Source organism: Erythrolamprus reginae, chromosome 11 (assembly GCF_031021105.1).
Source record: "Erythrolamprus reginae isolate rEryReg1 chromosome 11, rEryReg1.hap1, whole genome shotgun sequence".
NCBI classification, from domain to species: domain Eukaryota; kingdom Metazoa; phylum Chordata; class Lepidosauria; order Squamata; family Dipsadidae; genus Erythrolamprus; species Erythrolamprus reginae.
The window spans coordinates 34912118-34926482 of record NC_091960.1 but is presented as its reverse complement, the minus strand read 5'-3'; the positions used below and the strand labels follow the sequence as shown (position 1 = coordinate 34926482).

The window sequence follows — 14365 nt, the reverse complement described above, 5'->3', positions numbered from 1 at the left end:
ACGTCATAGTTGAAATGCTATTCCTGGCTGGGAGAATTCTAGGAGTTCAAGTCCACCCATCTTTAAAGATGCCAAAGTTGGGAATCACTGCACACGCTCACTAGATTAGCCACTCTGAGTCTCCGGAGAGGGGAGGCATACAAATCTAATAAATAATAATAATAATAATAATAATAATAATAATAATAATAATAATAATACTCTGTAAAGAAACAGATGAAACAATCGATCACATACTCAGCTGCTGCAAAAAGATCGCACAGACTGACTACAAGCATAGACATGATGCTGTGGCACAGATGATCCACTGGAACTTGTGCCGGAACTACCATCTACCACTGGCAAAGAACAAAGATCATAAGCCCGAAAAAGTGGTCGAAAATGAGCAAGCAAAACTACTGTGGGACTTCCGACTTCAGACGGACCAAATTCTGAAGCATAACACACCAGACATTGTGATCGTGGAGAAAAAGGAAGTATGGATCATCGACATCGCAATCCCAGGAGACAGCAGAATTGAGGAGAAGCAGCTAGAGAAATTAATGAAATACGAAGATCTAAAAATCGAGCTGCAACGACTCTGGCATAAGCCAGTGAAAGTGGTCCCAGTGGTACTTGGCACGCTGGGCGCAGTACCAAAGGATCTCAGCGGACATTTGAAAACCATTGCAATTGACAAAATCTCCACCTGTCAATTGCAAAAGGCCGCTTTACTGAGATCGGCAAACATAATTCGCCGCTACATCACGGAGTCCTTGGTGCTTGGGAAGCGCCCGACTGGGGATGAAGTATGAAATCCAGCATAGTGATCTCGTTTGCTGTGTTGTACTGACATAATAATAATAATAATAATAATAATAATAATAATAATAATAATAATAATAATTTCTACCACCACCCTGCCACAGAACTAAATGTTAAAGAAAAAACACAGCTCCACAATAGAGTTATGTTTTACTTGGTTTATTGAGTAATCTACAATGGGCTGGACTCTTAGAGGAAGAAATAGAAAAATACAGAGGAGGGAGGAAACGAAATGGTGCAATAATGTCTCCCAGAAAAGACCTAGTTTAGTGATGGCAAACCTATGGCACGGGTGCCACAGGTGGTACGCGGAGCCATATCTGCCTGGCACATGAGTTGTTTATTTATTTATTATTTGGATTTGTATGCCGCCCCTCTCTGAAGACTTGCCCTAGCTCAGCTCCAACATGCATGTTGGCTAGCACAGGGGATCTGGGAGGGTGTTTTTGGCTTCCAGAGAGCCTCCAGGGGGATGAATAGAGCGTTTTTACCCTTCCCCGGCTTCAGGGAAGCCTTTGGAACCTGGGAAGGGCAAAACACGAGCCTACTGGGCCCACCAAAAGTTGGGAAACAGGCCGTTTCCAGCCTCCAGAAGGCCTGGGGGGGGGAGCTGTTTTTGCCCTCCCCAGGGATTGAATTATGGGTGTGAGCACTCGCGTATGCACGATAGCCTACGTGCACACTCTTTCGGCACCCGAGGGAAAAAAGGTTCACCATCCCTGATCTATTCTGTTTTAAAATTCAGGAAAATCTTTAAATCCCTGCATCGTACCTGGCAGTAAAATCAGATCAGCTGGCATGCAAAGTTGGTGAGAGTTTTATTTCCAGCTGAGAGATCCATGACTTTTGAACATGGAGGAAACAGATGCTTGAAAAAAAATTCTTCAAACAATTCCAGGGAATTTACCCATGCCTGAAAATCTTCCTTATTTCGCATAAAACAAAGGTTAATTCCAATATCGACAGACAGTTCTTATTAACAAGGACCAAAAAAGACTATTCATATTCTTATCATTATTAATTAAACAAAGAGAACTAAGAGATTTTAAAGAAATAAAAACTGCAGCACTGGAAAGCGCTCAAGTGGTAGTGGTATTGGGTTGGAAAGTCTATAAAATGGACACTACAGAACTGGTACTGGTACATGGTGGATCACATTCATTTTGAAATCATGGAAATAAGATTAAACAACTTTGATGAAAATAAATTGGAGAAGCTGATGGCACGATGGAATAAAGTGAAAGGTTATATGCTGAGTAGAATCTGTGATGAAATATATATATATATAAACTAGTAAATATTTGAACCCCCCACAATTGGTGGTGGTGGTGGTAGGATTGTCAGTCGGGTGATGGGCACATTGCAGTGTGCACCGTTTGATGTTTGTTTTATGTGACTTTATGTGCAAAACTTTATGTGCAAAACCAATAAAAATATATTTTAAAAAAATATTCTTATCATTAAACTATTATTTTTGAAAAAAAAAACAGTCTCACCTGTAATTAGAGATCCTCAGGAGCGGTGGGCATTTTCCTAAGTTCCAGTCCTCATGGTTTTGAATAAAAGGCAGATAGTGGATAGCTACCACATGCTGACCATGGCATTGATTTGTTTACCTTTGGCTACATGAACTAACTTCACTTTGGTGGAGTCTCTCTTAGATTGAAGATAGTATATCCTACTTGGAGAATGTGTAGGTTTAAGGCATGCTGGAAAGTTCAATTAATCTCTTCTAAAAGATTTGATGAGAATCAGCAACCAGTGGCTTCTGTTCCCATTTTCCAAGCCAATTATTTACTAGCCCAAAGTTCAGTGACACAATATTTTATGTTCCACTGTATGATGAAAAGGTCAGATTCGGTGCCTGGCTTTGCCAGATAAGCTGAAAACCACCGCTACATGTTCCCAAATGAATCAATTTTCCTGATCGGCCCAATACATACAATAATAAATTCCCAGGCTTGAGTTGGACCACTCAAAAATAGCCCAAGGAAGGTTAACATCCATCAAGTTGGGAATGAACACATTGCAACAGAGCTAGCTGACTCTCAGACAGCTAAACAGCTAACAGCCCCACAATATTTATATCCGTAATATATTTAACCCAGTTTTCTGAGTTTATATGACACAGAGAACCATGAACAATGGATGGCACATGGGACCATAAACTAAGCATGGATGACACATGGAACTGGGACCATAAATCAAGTTAGGCTGATACACAGAACTATAAAACCAAATTGGGATGATATATGGAACCATGAACCCAAGTTAGGATGGCATATGGGATCACAAACCAAGTTGGGATGAAACATAGAACCATAAACCAAGTTGGGATGATATATGGAACCATAAACCCAAGTTAGGATGGTACATGGAATCACAAACCAAGTTGGGATGATACATAGAATCATAAACCAAGTTGGGATGATACATAGAACCATAAACCAAGTTGGGATGATATATGGAACCATGAACCCAAGTTAGGATGGCACATGGAATCACAAACCGAGTTGGGATGATACATAGAATCATAAACCAAGTTGGGATGATACATAGAACCATAAACCAAGTTGGGATGATATATGGAACCATGAACCCAAGTTAGCATGGTACATGGAATCACAAACCAAGTTGGGATGAAACATAGAACCATAAACCAAGTTGGGATGATATATGGAACCATGAACCCAAGTTAGCATGGTACATGGAATCACAAACCAAGTTGGGATGAAACATAGAACCATAAACCAAGTTGGGATGATATATGGAACCATGAACCCAAGTTAGCATGGTACATGGAATCACAAACCAAGTTGGGATGATACATAGAACCATAAACCAAGTTGGGATGATATATGGAACCATGAACCCAAGTTAGCATGGTACATGGAATCACAAACCAAGTTGGGATGAAACATAGAACCATAAACCAAGTTGGGATGATATATGGAACCATGAACCCAAGTTAGGATGGCACATGGAATCACAAACCGAGTTGGGATGATACATAGAATCATAAACCAAGTTGGGATGATACATAGAACCATGAACCCAAGTTAGGATGGCACATGGAATCACAAACCGAGTTGGGATGATACATAGAATCATAAACCAAGTTGGGATGAAACATAGAACCATAAACCAAGTTGGGATGATATATGGAACCATAAACCCAAGTTAGGATGGTACATGGAATCACAAACCAAGTTGGGATGATACATAGAATCATGAACCAAGTTGGGATGTTACATAGAACCATAAACCAAGTTGGGATGATATATGGAACCATGAACCCAAGTTAGGATGGTACATGGAATCACAAACCAAGTTGGGATGAAACATAGACCCATAAACCAAGTTGGGATGATACATAGAATCATGAACCAAGTTGGGATGAAACATAGACCCATAAACCAAGTTGGGATGATATATGGAACCATGAACCCAAGTTAGCATGGTACATGGAATCACAAACCAAGTTGGGATGAAACATAGAACCATAAACCAAGTTGGGATGATATATGGAACCATGCACCCAAGTTAGGATGGTACATGGAATCACAAACCAAGTTGTGATTCTACACAGAACCATAAACCAAGTTGGGATGATGGAGCAATAAAGCACCCAGGATGGGTTCAGACATACTCTACTATGGTACCACGGCCTACTACGGTAGTAGTTCAACAAACCCTCCATTTTTACCACCCAGGATCTGGTGGCCACTGGCCAGCCCAGCCCACATAATGACAAAATCGGCAGGGATCGGATTCACCCCACCCTGACGTTTGAAAAACAGAAGAGAAGTGGCAGTTTCGGTTCCTCAGACGTCGCTTCTAAAGGCCCGGGGGAAGGGGGGGGGGAAGCGGTCACAAAACCGAAGAGAAGCCCCTCATCCGAAACTCGTCAGAAACGCCATTCAAATATCCTTGTAAAAGCTGTGTTTCCCCAAGCTTGGTAACTTGAAGACACCTGGACTTCAACTCCCAGAATTCCCCAGCCAGCAAATGCTGGCTGGGAAATTCTGGGAGTTGAAGTCCAGACAACTTCAAGTTGGCAAGGTTGGGAAACACTGTAATAAAGGAAGGTCCTCCGTCCTCCCCCCCACCCCATTGGCTGTTCTTTTTCTCCTCAGGAAAGCAGCCAGGCTGCGACCCCACTGATTGGGGGGGGGGGGGACCGCCTGGTGCTGAATGTGTGTGTGAGGGGGGCGGGGGTGTCTCCTGTCTGACGAGCATTGGGGGGGGGGCTGGAAGGAGGCGACGCCTGCCGAGCCATTCCAACCGCACGGTCTCTCTCCCCCTCCCGTCCCCGTCCCCGCCTCACACCGACGAGCGGCTCCGTTTCGAGCGAAAAAGGGGGAAGGGCCGAGAAAAAGGAAGGTGGGGAAAAATAGAGGGTGGTTTTTGGTGTTTTTTTTTTCCTGTTTTACGTGCGCGCGGGCGCGTTGTCGATTGCCATTACTGCCGCCCAGCTGAAGCGGTCAGCCGGGGGAAATTATATTTATACACACCCTCCGGCGCGCGCGCATGCCCGCCCACCCCAAAAAGCGCTCGCTCGCTCTCTCTTCTCCTCAAGCCGGGCCGGCCCCGCTTTTTTTTTTTTTCCCCTTCGCTCGGGCGGCGACGCGGGGGTGTAGGGGGGTTGTCGGCCAGCTCGGGACGAGCCGCGGTTCCAGCGAAGCGGCTCCGTCAGGCGAGGAAGGCGAGGCAGCCGGCCTGAAGCGCTACAAGGTGAGGTGCTGGCTGAGGAAAACGGTACCGGGCACGTGTGAAAACGGAGGCGGGCGGGCGTTTTTTGGGCTTTTTTAGGCCGGTTTGACCGTATGTGTGAGGGGCTGGTTTTCCTCAGACGCACAAGGCGCCGGGGAAAAAGCCAAGGCCGCGGCGGGACGGAGCCGGGCTCGGCCCCACGCGCGTCCGGCCGCCCACGGACGGGGTGGCGGGCGGACGGCAGGCGCCTCTGCGGTGGCGTTTGGGGAATTGGAGGCGGGCGAGCCAAAGGGGCGCCGGCAGCGAGGGGGGGAGGAGGCGTGGGGGGAGTGGGGGGAGTGGAAGAGATGCGGAAGGCGCTTCCTTCTTCCCAGGACCACTGACGGGCGATGCTACCGCTGCACCAGGCGGCTGGTGGAGGCGGGACGGGACGGACGCGGCCGAGCGGACCCTTCGCCGGGGCTGCGGTCTCTGCTCCCCCTCCCCGCCGGGATTCGCCTTCCGAGCCTCTTTCGCGCAGTCCGCAGCCGGTGCAGAACTTGGGGAGCTGGGGAGGGAGGCTTGGTGTAAGTGGGGTGTGTGGGTCAGGCGCTGCTTCCTTCGCAAATGCCTCCCCGTCCCGTCTGCAAACTGGAGGGGGGGGGGAGCAAGATACGTTAATTCTTATTCTGTTCTTATTCTATCCTATCCTATCCTATTATTTTATTCAATTCTTATTCTGTTCTTATTCTGTTCTTATTCTGTTCATTCTATTCTTATTCTATTCTTATTCTTACTTCTATCCTATCCTGTCCTATCCTATCCTTCTATTCAATTCTTATTCTTATTCTGTTCTTATTCTATTCTATTCTTATTCTTACTCTATTCTATTCTTACTTCTATTCTATCCTGTCCTGTCCTATCCTATCCTATCCTATCATTATTCTATTCTTATTCTTACTCTATTCTATTCTTACTTCTATTCTATCCTGTCCTATCCTATCCTATCCTATCCTATCATTATTCTATTCTTATTCTTACTCTATTCTATTCTTACTTCTATTCTATCCTGTCCTGTCTTTTCCTATCCTATCCTTTCCTATTCTTATTCTATTCTTATTCTTACTCTATTCTATTCTTACTTCTATTCTATCCTGTCCTATCCTTTCCTATTCTTATTCTATTCTTATTCTTACTCTATTCTATTCTTACTTCTATTCTAACCGAGTAGTTGATGCCTGGAACTCACTACCTCACTTTGTAGTATCATCACCTAGCCCCCCAAACTTTACTCTTAGACTATCCACTGTTGACCTCTCCCGATTCCTAAGAGGTCAGTAAGGGGCGTGCATAAGTGCACCAGAGTGCCTACCTTTGTCCCCTGTCCTAATGTTTCTCTCTTACTAGTATCAGGTATATAAACATTGTTATATCTTTGTATACTGTCAATATGTACTTGACTAAATAAATAATAAATAAATAAACAAATAACCTAACAACAGACAAAAACAATATGCCTTCTATTCTTATTGCAGTAAAATAGTCTCAAATTAGTAAGTCTTAGATATTGCAGATACAGATTTTAAAAATCCCATCTATTCAATTTTGGTATCAAATCACCCCCTGCCCCAATACTCTACTCTTTCTCATTTTGTCATCCAGATAGGTCAAAATTATCCTCTGATTAAATTCACCATTGATATCCCTTTAAATATTTATTATTATTATTATTATTATTATTATTATTATTATTATTATTATTTTGTTTTATTGTTTTGTCAAGTACATATTGGTGATATACAAAGAATTTGTACCTTTTGGGTAGGGGGGGAGGGCAGCTTGGTGTGTTTTGCAGTCAGTGGCATATAAATACAATAAATAACTAACAATATTTATATGCATGATACTAGTAAGAGAGAAACATTAGGCCAGGGGATGGAAGGCACGCTGGTGCACTTATGCACACCCCTTACTGACCTCTTAGGAATGGGGTGACATCAATAGTGGATAGTCTCAAAATATAAAGTTTTGGGGGTTTGGTGATGAAACTACAGAGTCAGGTAGTGAGTTCCATGCATCAACTACTTGGTGGCTAAAGCCGTATTTCCTGCAGTCCAGTTTGGAGTGGTTTACTTTGAGTTTGTATCTGTTGCGTGCTCGTGTGTTGTTGTGGTTGAAGCTGAATTAGTCGTTGACAGGAAGAACGTTGTATCAGATGATTTTATGGGCTATGCTTAGGTCGTATTTAAGACGACATAGTTCTAAGCTTTCTAAACCTAGGATTGTGTGAGTATGGTTGCGTAGGGTATTCTGTTGCGAGTGGAGGAGTGGAGGGCTCTTCTCGTAAAGTATCTCTGGATGTTTTCTAGAGTGTTTAGGTCCGAAATGTAGTGTGGGTTCCAGACCGATGAGCTGTTTTCCATAACCTGTATGTATTTCATACCATGTATGGTATTGTGCTTGTGCTAAGATGCAGTTGAGTTTGGAGCGGTTTACTTTGAGTGTGTTTCTCTTGCGTGCTCATGTGTTGTTGTGGTTGAAGCTGAAGTCGTTGTTGGCAGGAAGGACGTTGCAGCAGATGATTTTATGGGCTGTGCTTAGGTGGTGCTTAAGGCGACCTGGTTCTATTGGTTCTATGTTTTATTGTTGTGAGCTGCTCCGAGTCCTCGGAGAGGGGCGGCATACAAATCTAATAAATTATTATTAATTATATTATATTATATTATGTTGTATTGTATTGTATTGTATTATTATTATTAAGCTTTCTAAACCTAGGATTTCAAGTCTGGTTGCAATTTTGAAAGCAATATCTTTCAAAAATTAAAAAATCTGAACCGTAGGGCCTAACTTTACTTCTATTCCTTCTATTCCTATTAAAGTTACTGTAACTTGTTGTTTGTATCCTTAAGATTTTTATTAGTATTGATTGTTTCTTCATTGCTTATTTGATCCCTATGACAATCATTAAGTGTTGCACCTCATGATTCTTGGCAAATGTTTCTTTTTCTTTGATGTACACTGAGAGCATCTGCACCAAAGACAAATTTCTTGTGTGTCCAATCACACTTGGCCAATAAAAAAATTCTATTCTATTCTATTCTTTTCGACCCCCCACCCCCTTTTCTAATCCACATTTTCGCGCGGTGTCTCCTCCCCCCGCCACACCCCCACACCTCTACAGGGGAAGGCTGCGGTTGAGTTCGCCGCCCGACCCCCGGGACACCTGTGGCCGCTTTCCTCCCCTCCCCTTTTATGGAGAGTGGGGGTGGTGGCCCCCTCCGCCCCCCTCCCCCTGGGCTTCCTCCAGCCCTTCGTTTTCCTCCCCAGCCCCGCCCTGCCCTCCCCTGTCTTTTTTCCCCCTTGCGCCCGCTCCTTTCCGCTGCCCGGATCGCCAAAAGGCTTCTCGACCGAATTCCGCACGGGGTGCGTGTGAGAGTGGGCGGGCTACCTCCCCTACGCCCCCATTGATAAGCTCCTGGCTCCAGCCCCGCCTCCCCCCCTCCGCGCACGCTGTGTTGTAGGGCGGACGGAGTAACCTGAGAGAAAGTTGGCCGCTCGGCTGCCCCCCTCCCTCCCTGTCAAACGGCTCCTAGGGTTTTGGCTGCTGTTTTTTTCCCTGTTTCTGCGGAATTTGCTACCTGCATCCTTGGGACGAGGTGAACTTCCCTCTTCCTTATCCCCCCCCCGCCGGAATTCCCCCCCTTTATATGATCCAAGCTTAACGTCCTGAATTGATTGAGAAATGAATGCAACCAACAAATTTATACTTTGAACTTCGGTTAGAGATAACATCCTTTTGACTTAGTGCACTGGGTTAAAAACACCCATTGCAGGTTATTCAGTAACCATCATCAATCCTTTTCGCTCAGAGAATGGAATATAATTTTATTGGCCAAGTGTAATTGAACACACAAGGAATCTTTCTTTCTTTCTTTCTTTCTTTCTTTCTTTCTTTCTTTCTTTCTTTCTTTCTTTCTTCCTTCCTTCCTTCCTTCCTTCCTTCCTTCCTTCCTTCCTTCCTTCCAAGTATACTGCTAAAAAAATAAAGGGAACACTCAAATTACACATCCTAGATCTGAATGAATGAAATATTCTCATGGAATACTTCGTTCTGTACCAAGTTGAATGTGCACAACAGCATGTGGAATTGATTGTCAATCAGTGTCGCTTCCTAAGTGGAGAGTTTGATTTCACAGAAGTTGGATTTACTTGGAGTTATATTGTGTTGTTTAAGGGTTCCCTTTATTTTTTTGAGCAGTGTATATGCCCATCTAACTCCCGAAGGACTCTGGGCATCTTGGTGCATATGCTCTCAGTGTATATATATAAAAAAGATACATTTGTCAAGGTTAAGTTTAATCAGATTTGTATGCCGCCCCTCTCCGCAGACTCGGGGCAGCTCACAGCAATAACAATACAATGTAAAACAAATCTAATATTTAAGTTAATTTAAAAAACACCACAAATTAAAACCAATCATACATACTAGCGTACCATGCATAAATTTTATAAGCCTAGGGGGAGGGAACATGTCAATTCCCCCATGCCTGATGACAGAGGTGGGTTTTAAGGAGCTTACGAAAGGCTAGGAGGGTGGGGGCAACTCTGATATCTGGGGGGAGTTGGTTCCAAAGGATCGGGGCCGCCACAGAGAAGTCTCTTCCCCTGGGTCCTGCCAAATGACATTGTTTAGTTGACGGAACCCGGAGAAGGCCAACTCTATGGGACCTAACTGGTCGCTGGGATTCCTGTGGCAGAAGGCGGTCCCGGAGATATTCTGGTCCGGTGCCATGAAGGGCTTTATAGGTCATAACCAACACTTTGAATAGTGATGTACAACACTTAATGATATGTTACAAATATATAAGGTACAAATAAGCAAATAAGCCATCCAATCACATTAGGAAACAGTCATGCCTGAATTTAGCCATTTTTCCCCCTGTGTAACAATATCTGGTTTTGCAACATGCAAGTTTGTACTTAGCTCAATTATGTCTGTTCACTGCAATTGGAAACATTTCAGCTTTTAGAGCCTTAGATTTACCATCCTTATTTGTATTAGCAGTAAAGATTTTTTTTTTAATGTTAGCATTAGTTGTACTGCAGTATATTATTAAATGTCTTCTTTCCAGAATTGGGAGTTTCCTTCCCTGAAATGGGACAGTTTTATTTTAATTTCCAACACTCGGAGATCCGGGAATTGATCTCGGCCTTTGACGGAAATCCTGTTTTTTTTTTTAATGCTGAAGATTGCATTGTGTGGGGATGAGAGAACCCGGAGGGGGGAGAAAGACTGTTACTATGACTATTCTCAAATGAGGTGTTTCCTCTCCAGTGTTAAGCAGAAGTTAATTCTCCTTTGTGAGAGAGAACATTTCTGTGGCCCCCGTAGGCAGTGTTCCTCCACCCATTTTTGTTTTTGTTTTGTAAAAATGTTGATTTTAGACTTAACAACTTTTGGGAAAGGGCTGCAGCTAAAAAGTGTTGGAGGTAGAGGTTGTGGATGCCCAAGGATTCGGATTTGGTTCTCAGCATTTTCGAGTAGAGTTGCATAAGTGTAAGAAATTAGCAGGAAATGATCCTGGAAGGGGCAGGAGGGTTAAATGTGTCATAAGTTCGGAAACATTGCGTTCCCACAAGAGACCCAAGTCTAGCCCCTCCCTGTGAATTCTGCTGACCCTTTTCTAACACCCATTTGCCCTGTTAGCTGTTGTGGTTAGCTCTGGCCCAGCTCCTGCCCCAAGGACTGTGGATGTGGGGGAGACATCCACATGCTGCAGGCCTGTTTTGCCCCCCTCCCCCGTGGAATCTGCTGATGAAGGCTCCTCTGACCAAGAAGACATGAGTGACAGGGAGGAAGAGAGTGGGGCAGACAGCTCAGAAGGAGATCAATTATCTAGCTCCTCCTTGGATTCGGAACAAGAGTTAATGATACAGCCACGCATGCGGAGAGCGATGCATAGGCAGCAACAACTGAGAGATTATTATCAAAGAAAATGAGGCCACCTGTGGTTGGGTGGGGCTGTGGTCATTAGTGAGGCTGCTATAAAGAGCAGCCTGTGGGTTTGGCCATTGTGGAGGATTATCTGATCGTTGTGTTTCGTGACTGCTTTACTGACTTTGACCTTTGTGTGCTGATTTTTCCCCGCTTTGAAACTAAACCAGAGCAAAGTGTGTGTCATTTTGTGAAAGAAGAAGGACTGTGAGTTGTCTCACAGCTGCAAGCTAAGTATCACAGAACTGATAAGGGACTTGTACAAATTACCAGTTTGTTTGGAGACAAGGGCTCTTGGCTATATCAAAAGAGGGCTTGGTTTAAGTGAATTTTCATTATAAAGAACATTGTTTTGAATTTTCGAACGTGTGTGTGTCTGAAATTTGTACCTGTGAATTTTTGGGAGGATTCTACCAGAGAGCCCGACAAAACATTAGCAAAGCCCATGTTTCTCCATCACTCCGCAGTCTGCATTGGCTGCCGATCAGTTTCCGGTCACAATTCAAAGTGTTGGTTATGACCTTCATGGCACTGGACCAGAATATCTCCGAGACCGCCTTCTGCCGCACGAATCCCAGCGACCGATTCGGTCCCACAGAGTGGGCCTCCTCCGGGTCCCGTCAACTAAACAATGCCGGTTGGCGGGCCCCAGGGGGATAGCCTTCTCTGTGGCGGCACCGGCCCTCTGGAACCAACTCCCCCCGGAGATCAGAACTGCCCCTACTCTTCCTGCCTTCCGTAAACTCCTCAAAACCCACCTTTGCCGTCAGGCATGGGGAAACTAAACATCTCCCCTGGGCACGTTGAAGTTATATATGGTATGCCTGTATGTGTGTATGTTAGTATAGGGGATTTTCTTAAACTCATAATATTTTAATTAATTGGATTGTATTGGATTGTTTTTCACTTGTTGTGAGCCGCCCCGAGTCTTCGGAGAGGGGCGGCATACAAATCCAAATAATAAATAAATAAAATAAATAAATAAAGGTAGCCCACAGCTTACGAACACAATTGAACCCAACGTTTTTGTTAGGCAGCTGTTAAGTGAATTTTGCCCCATTTTCCTGCCACAGGTATTAAGTGAATCACTGCAATTGTTAAATTAGTAACGTGGTTACTAATTGGGCCAGATTACTTGCAGGACCACCTTCTGCCGTATGAATCCCAGCGACCGGTTAGGTCCCACAGAGTCGGCCTTCTCCGGGTCCCATCAACCAGACAATGTCGCTTGGCGGGGCCTAGGGGAAGAGCCTTCTGTGTGGGGGCCCCGTCCCTCTGGAATCAGCTCCCCCCGGAGATTCGTACCGCCCCTACTCTCCTCGCCTTCCGCAAGAGTCTCAGGACTCACTTATGTTGCCAGGCTTGGGGCAATTAGATCTAGACCCCCTGGCCAATAAATGTGATGTATGGCTGTGATTGAATTTGTTTGTTTGATCTTAATATATTGGGTTTTTTAGCTTATGTAGTTTCTTCATTTCTTATTTGACCCCTGTGATAATGTTTAAGTGCTGTACCTCATGATTCTTGACAAATATATATTTTCTGTTATGTACACTGAGAGCATATGCACCAAAGACAAATCCCTTGTGTGTCCAATCACACTTGGCCAATAAAGAATTCTATTCTATTTATGAGCAGAAAGTCCCAATTGAGAAACTTTTTTTAGTCCCATGTAGATTTCCCCAAACAAGTGCTTTCCAGATGGGCTGGGAAGACACCTTCTAGAAGTCTAATTAGCAAGTTTTTCCATCTGGCACTGCATTTTGAGGAGGAAATTTACACTATTTGTCAATCAGCCCATGCATTTTCCTCTAGGTAAGTTGATATTGTTAAGATTTGTACTGATAAGACCTTGGCAGGTCATCCTGAGTTGTCTAGTACCAGCTGTTGTGTCAGTGTGGGATGAAATGATAGTTAAATAGGACGACACATTAACCATCCAACTTAAAGATCCGAGAATCCAAAGTTTTCTTTTGTTGGCTAAGATATTTTGATTCTCATGTCATTGCCATAGACACAAATGGAAATACAGTTTCAAAGAGGAATTCGGGAGAATGCAATTGTTTATTTTATTTATTTGTTTTGTCAAGTACGTATTGGTGGTATTCAAAGATATAACAATGTTTATATACATGATACTAGTAAGAGAAGAAACATTAGGATAAGGAACAGAAAGCACACTGGTGCACTTATGCACGCTCCTTACTGACCTACATTTTAGTTTTGTAAAAAGGCAATTATGACACAAATTACTCACAGTGAATTTGTTTGTTTGTTTGTTTCTTTCTTTCTTTCTTTGTTTATTTATTTATTTATTTATTTATTTATTTATTTAGTTAGTTAGTTAGTTAGTTAGTTAGTTAGTTAGTTAGTCCAATACACAATGAGGGTTTTAGTGGGTATATATGTATATACACATAGTAAAATACATGATGAAGGTTATAGAGGAGATACTCATAGTAAAATATGTCTAAGAAATAATAGAAAAGATATAGTAATAGAACATATCAATGAAAGAATAGAAGAAGAGATATAGGAATAGAAGAAAGGTATAGGAGATATAGGAGAGCAATAGGACAGGGGACAGAAGGCACTCTAGTGCACTTGTACTCGCCCCTTACTGACCTCTTAGGAATCTGGATAGGTCAACCGTGGATAATCTAAGGGTAAAGTGTTGGGGGTTTGGGGATGACACTATGGAGTCCGGTAATGAGTTCCACGCTTCGACAACTCGGTTACTGAAGTCATATTTTTTACAGTCAAGTTTGGAGCGGTTAATATTAAGTTTAAATCTGTTGTGTGCTCTTGCGTTGTTGTGGTTGAAGCTGAAGTAGTCGCCGACAGGCAGGACGTTGCAGCATATGATCTTGTGGG

At 43.5% G+C, this 14365-nt stretch overlaps 1 protein-coding gene across 2 annotated transcripts in view; it reads left to right on the top strand.

Moving 5' to 3' along the window:
- The first annotated feature begins 5180 nt into the window (after positions 1-5180).
- Positions 5181-14365, top strand: part of FGR (FGR proto-oncogene, Src family tyrosine kinase) — a 71138-nt gene continuing 61953 nt past the window's right edge. The window contains exon 1 of one of the 2 annotated variants that reach the window (XM_070764373.1): positions 5181-5538. The gene's annotated coding sequence lies outside the window, so the exon portion shown is untranslated. The remainder of the gene's footprint in view (positions 5539-14365) is intronic. The other variant, XM_070764371.1, reaches the window with a different exon arrangement.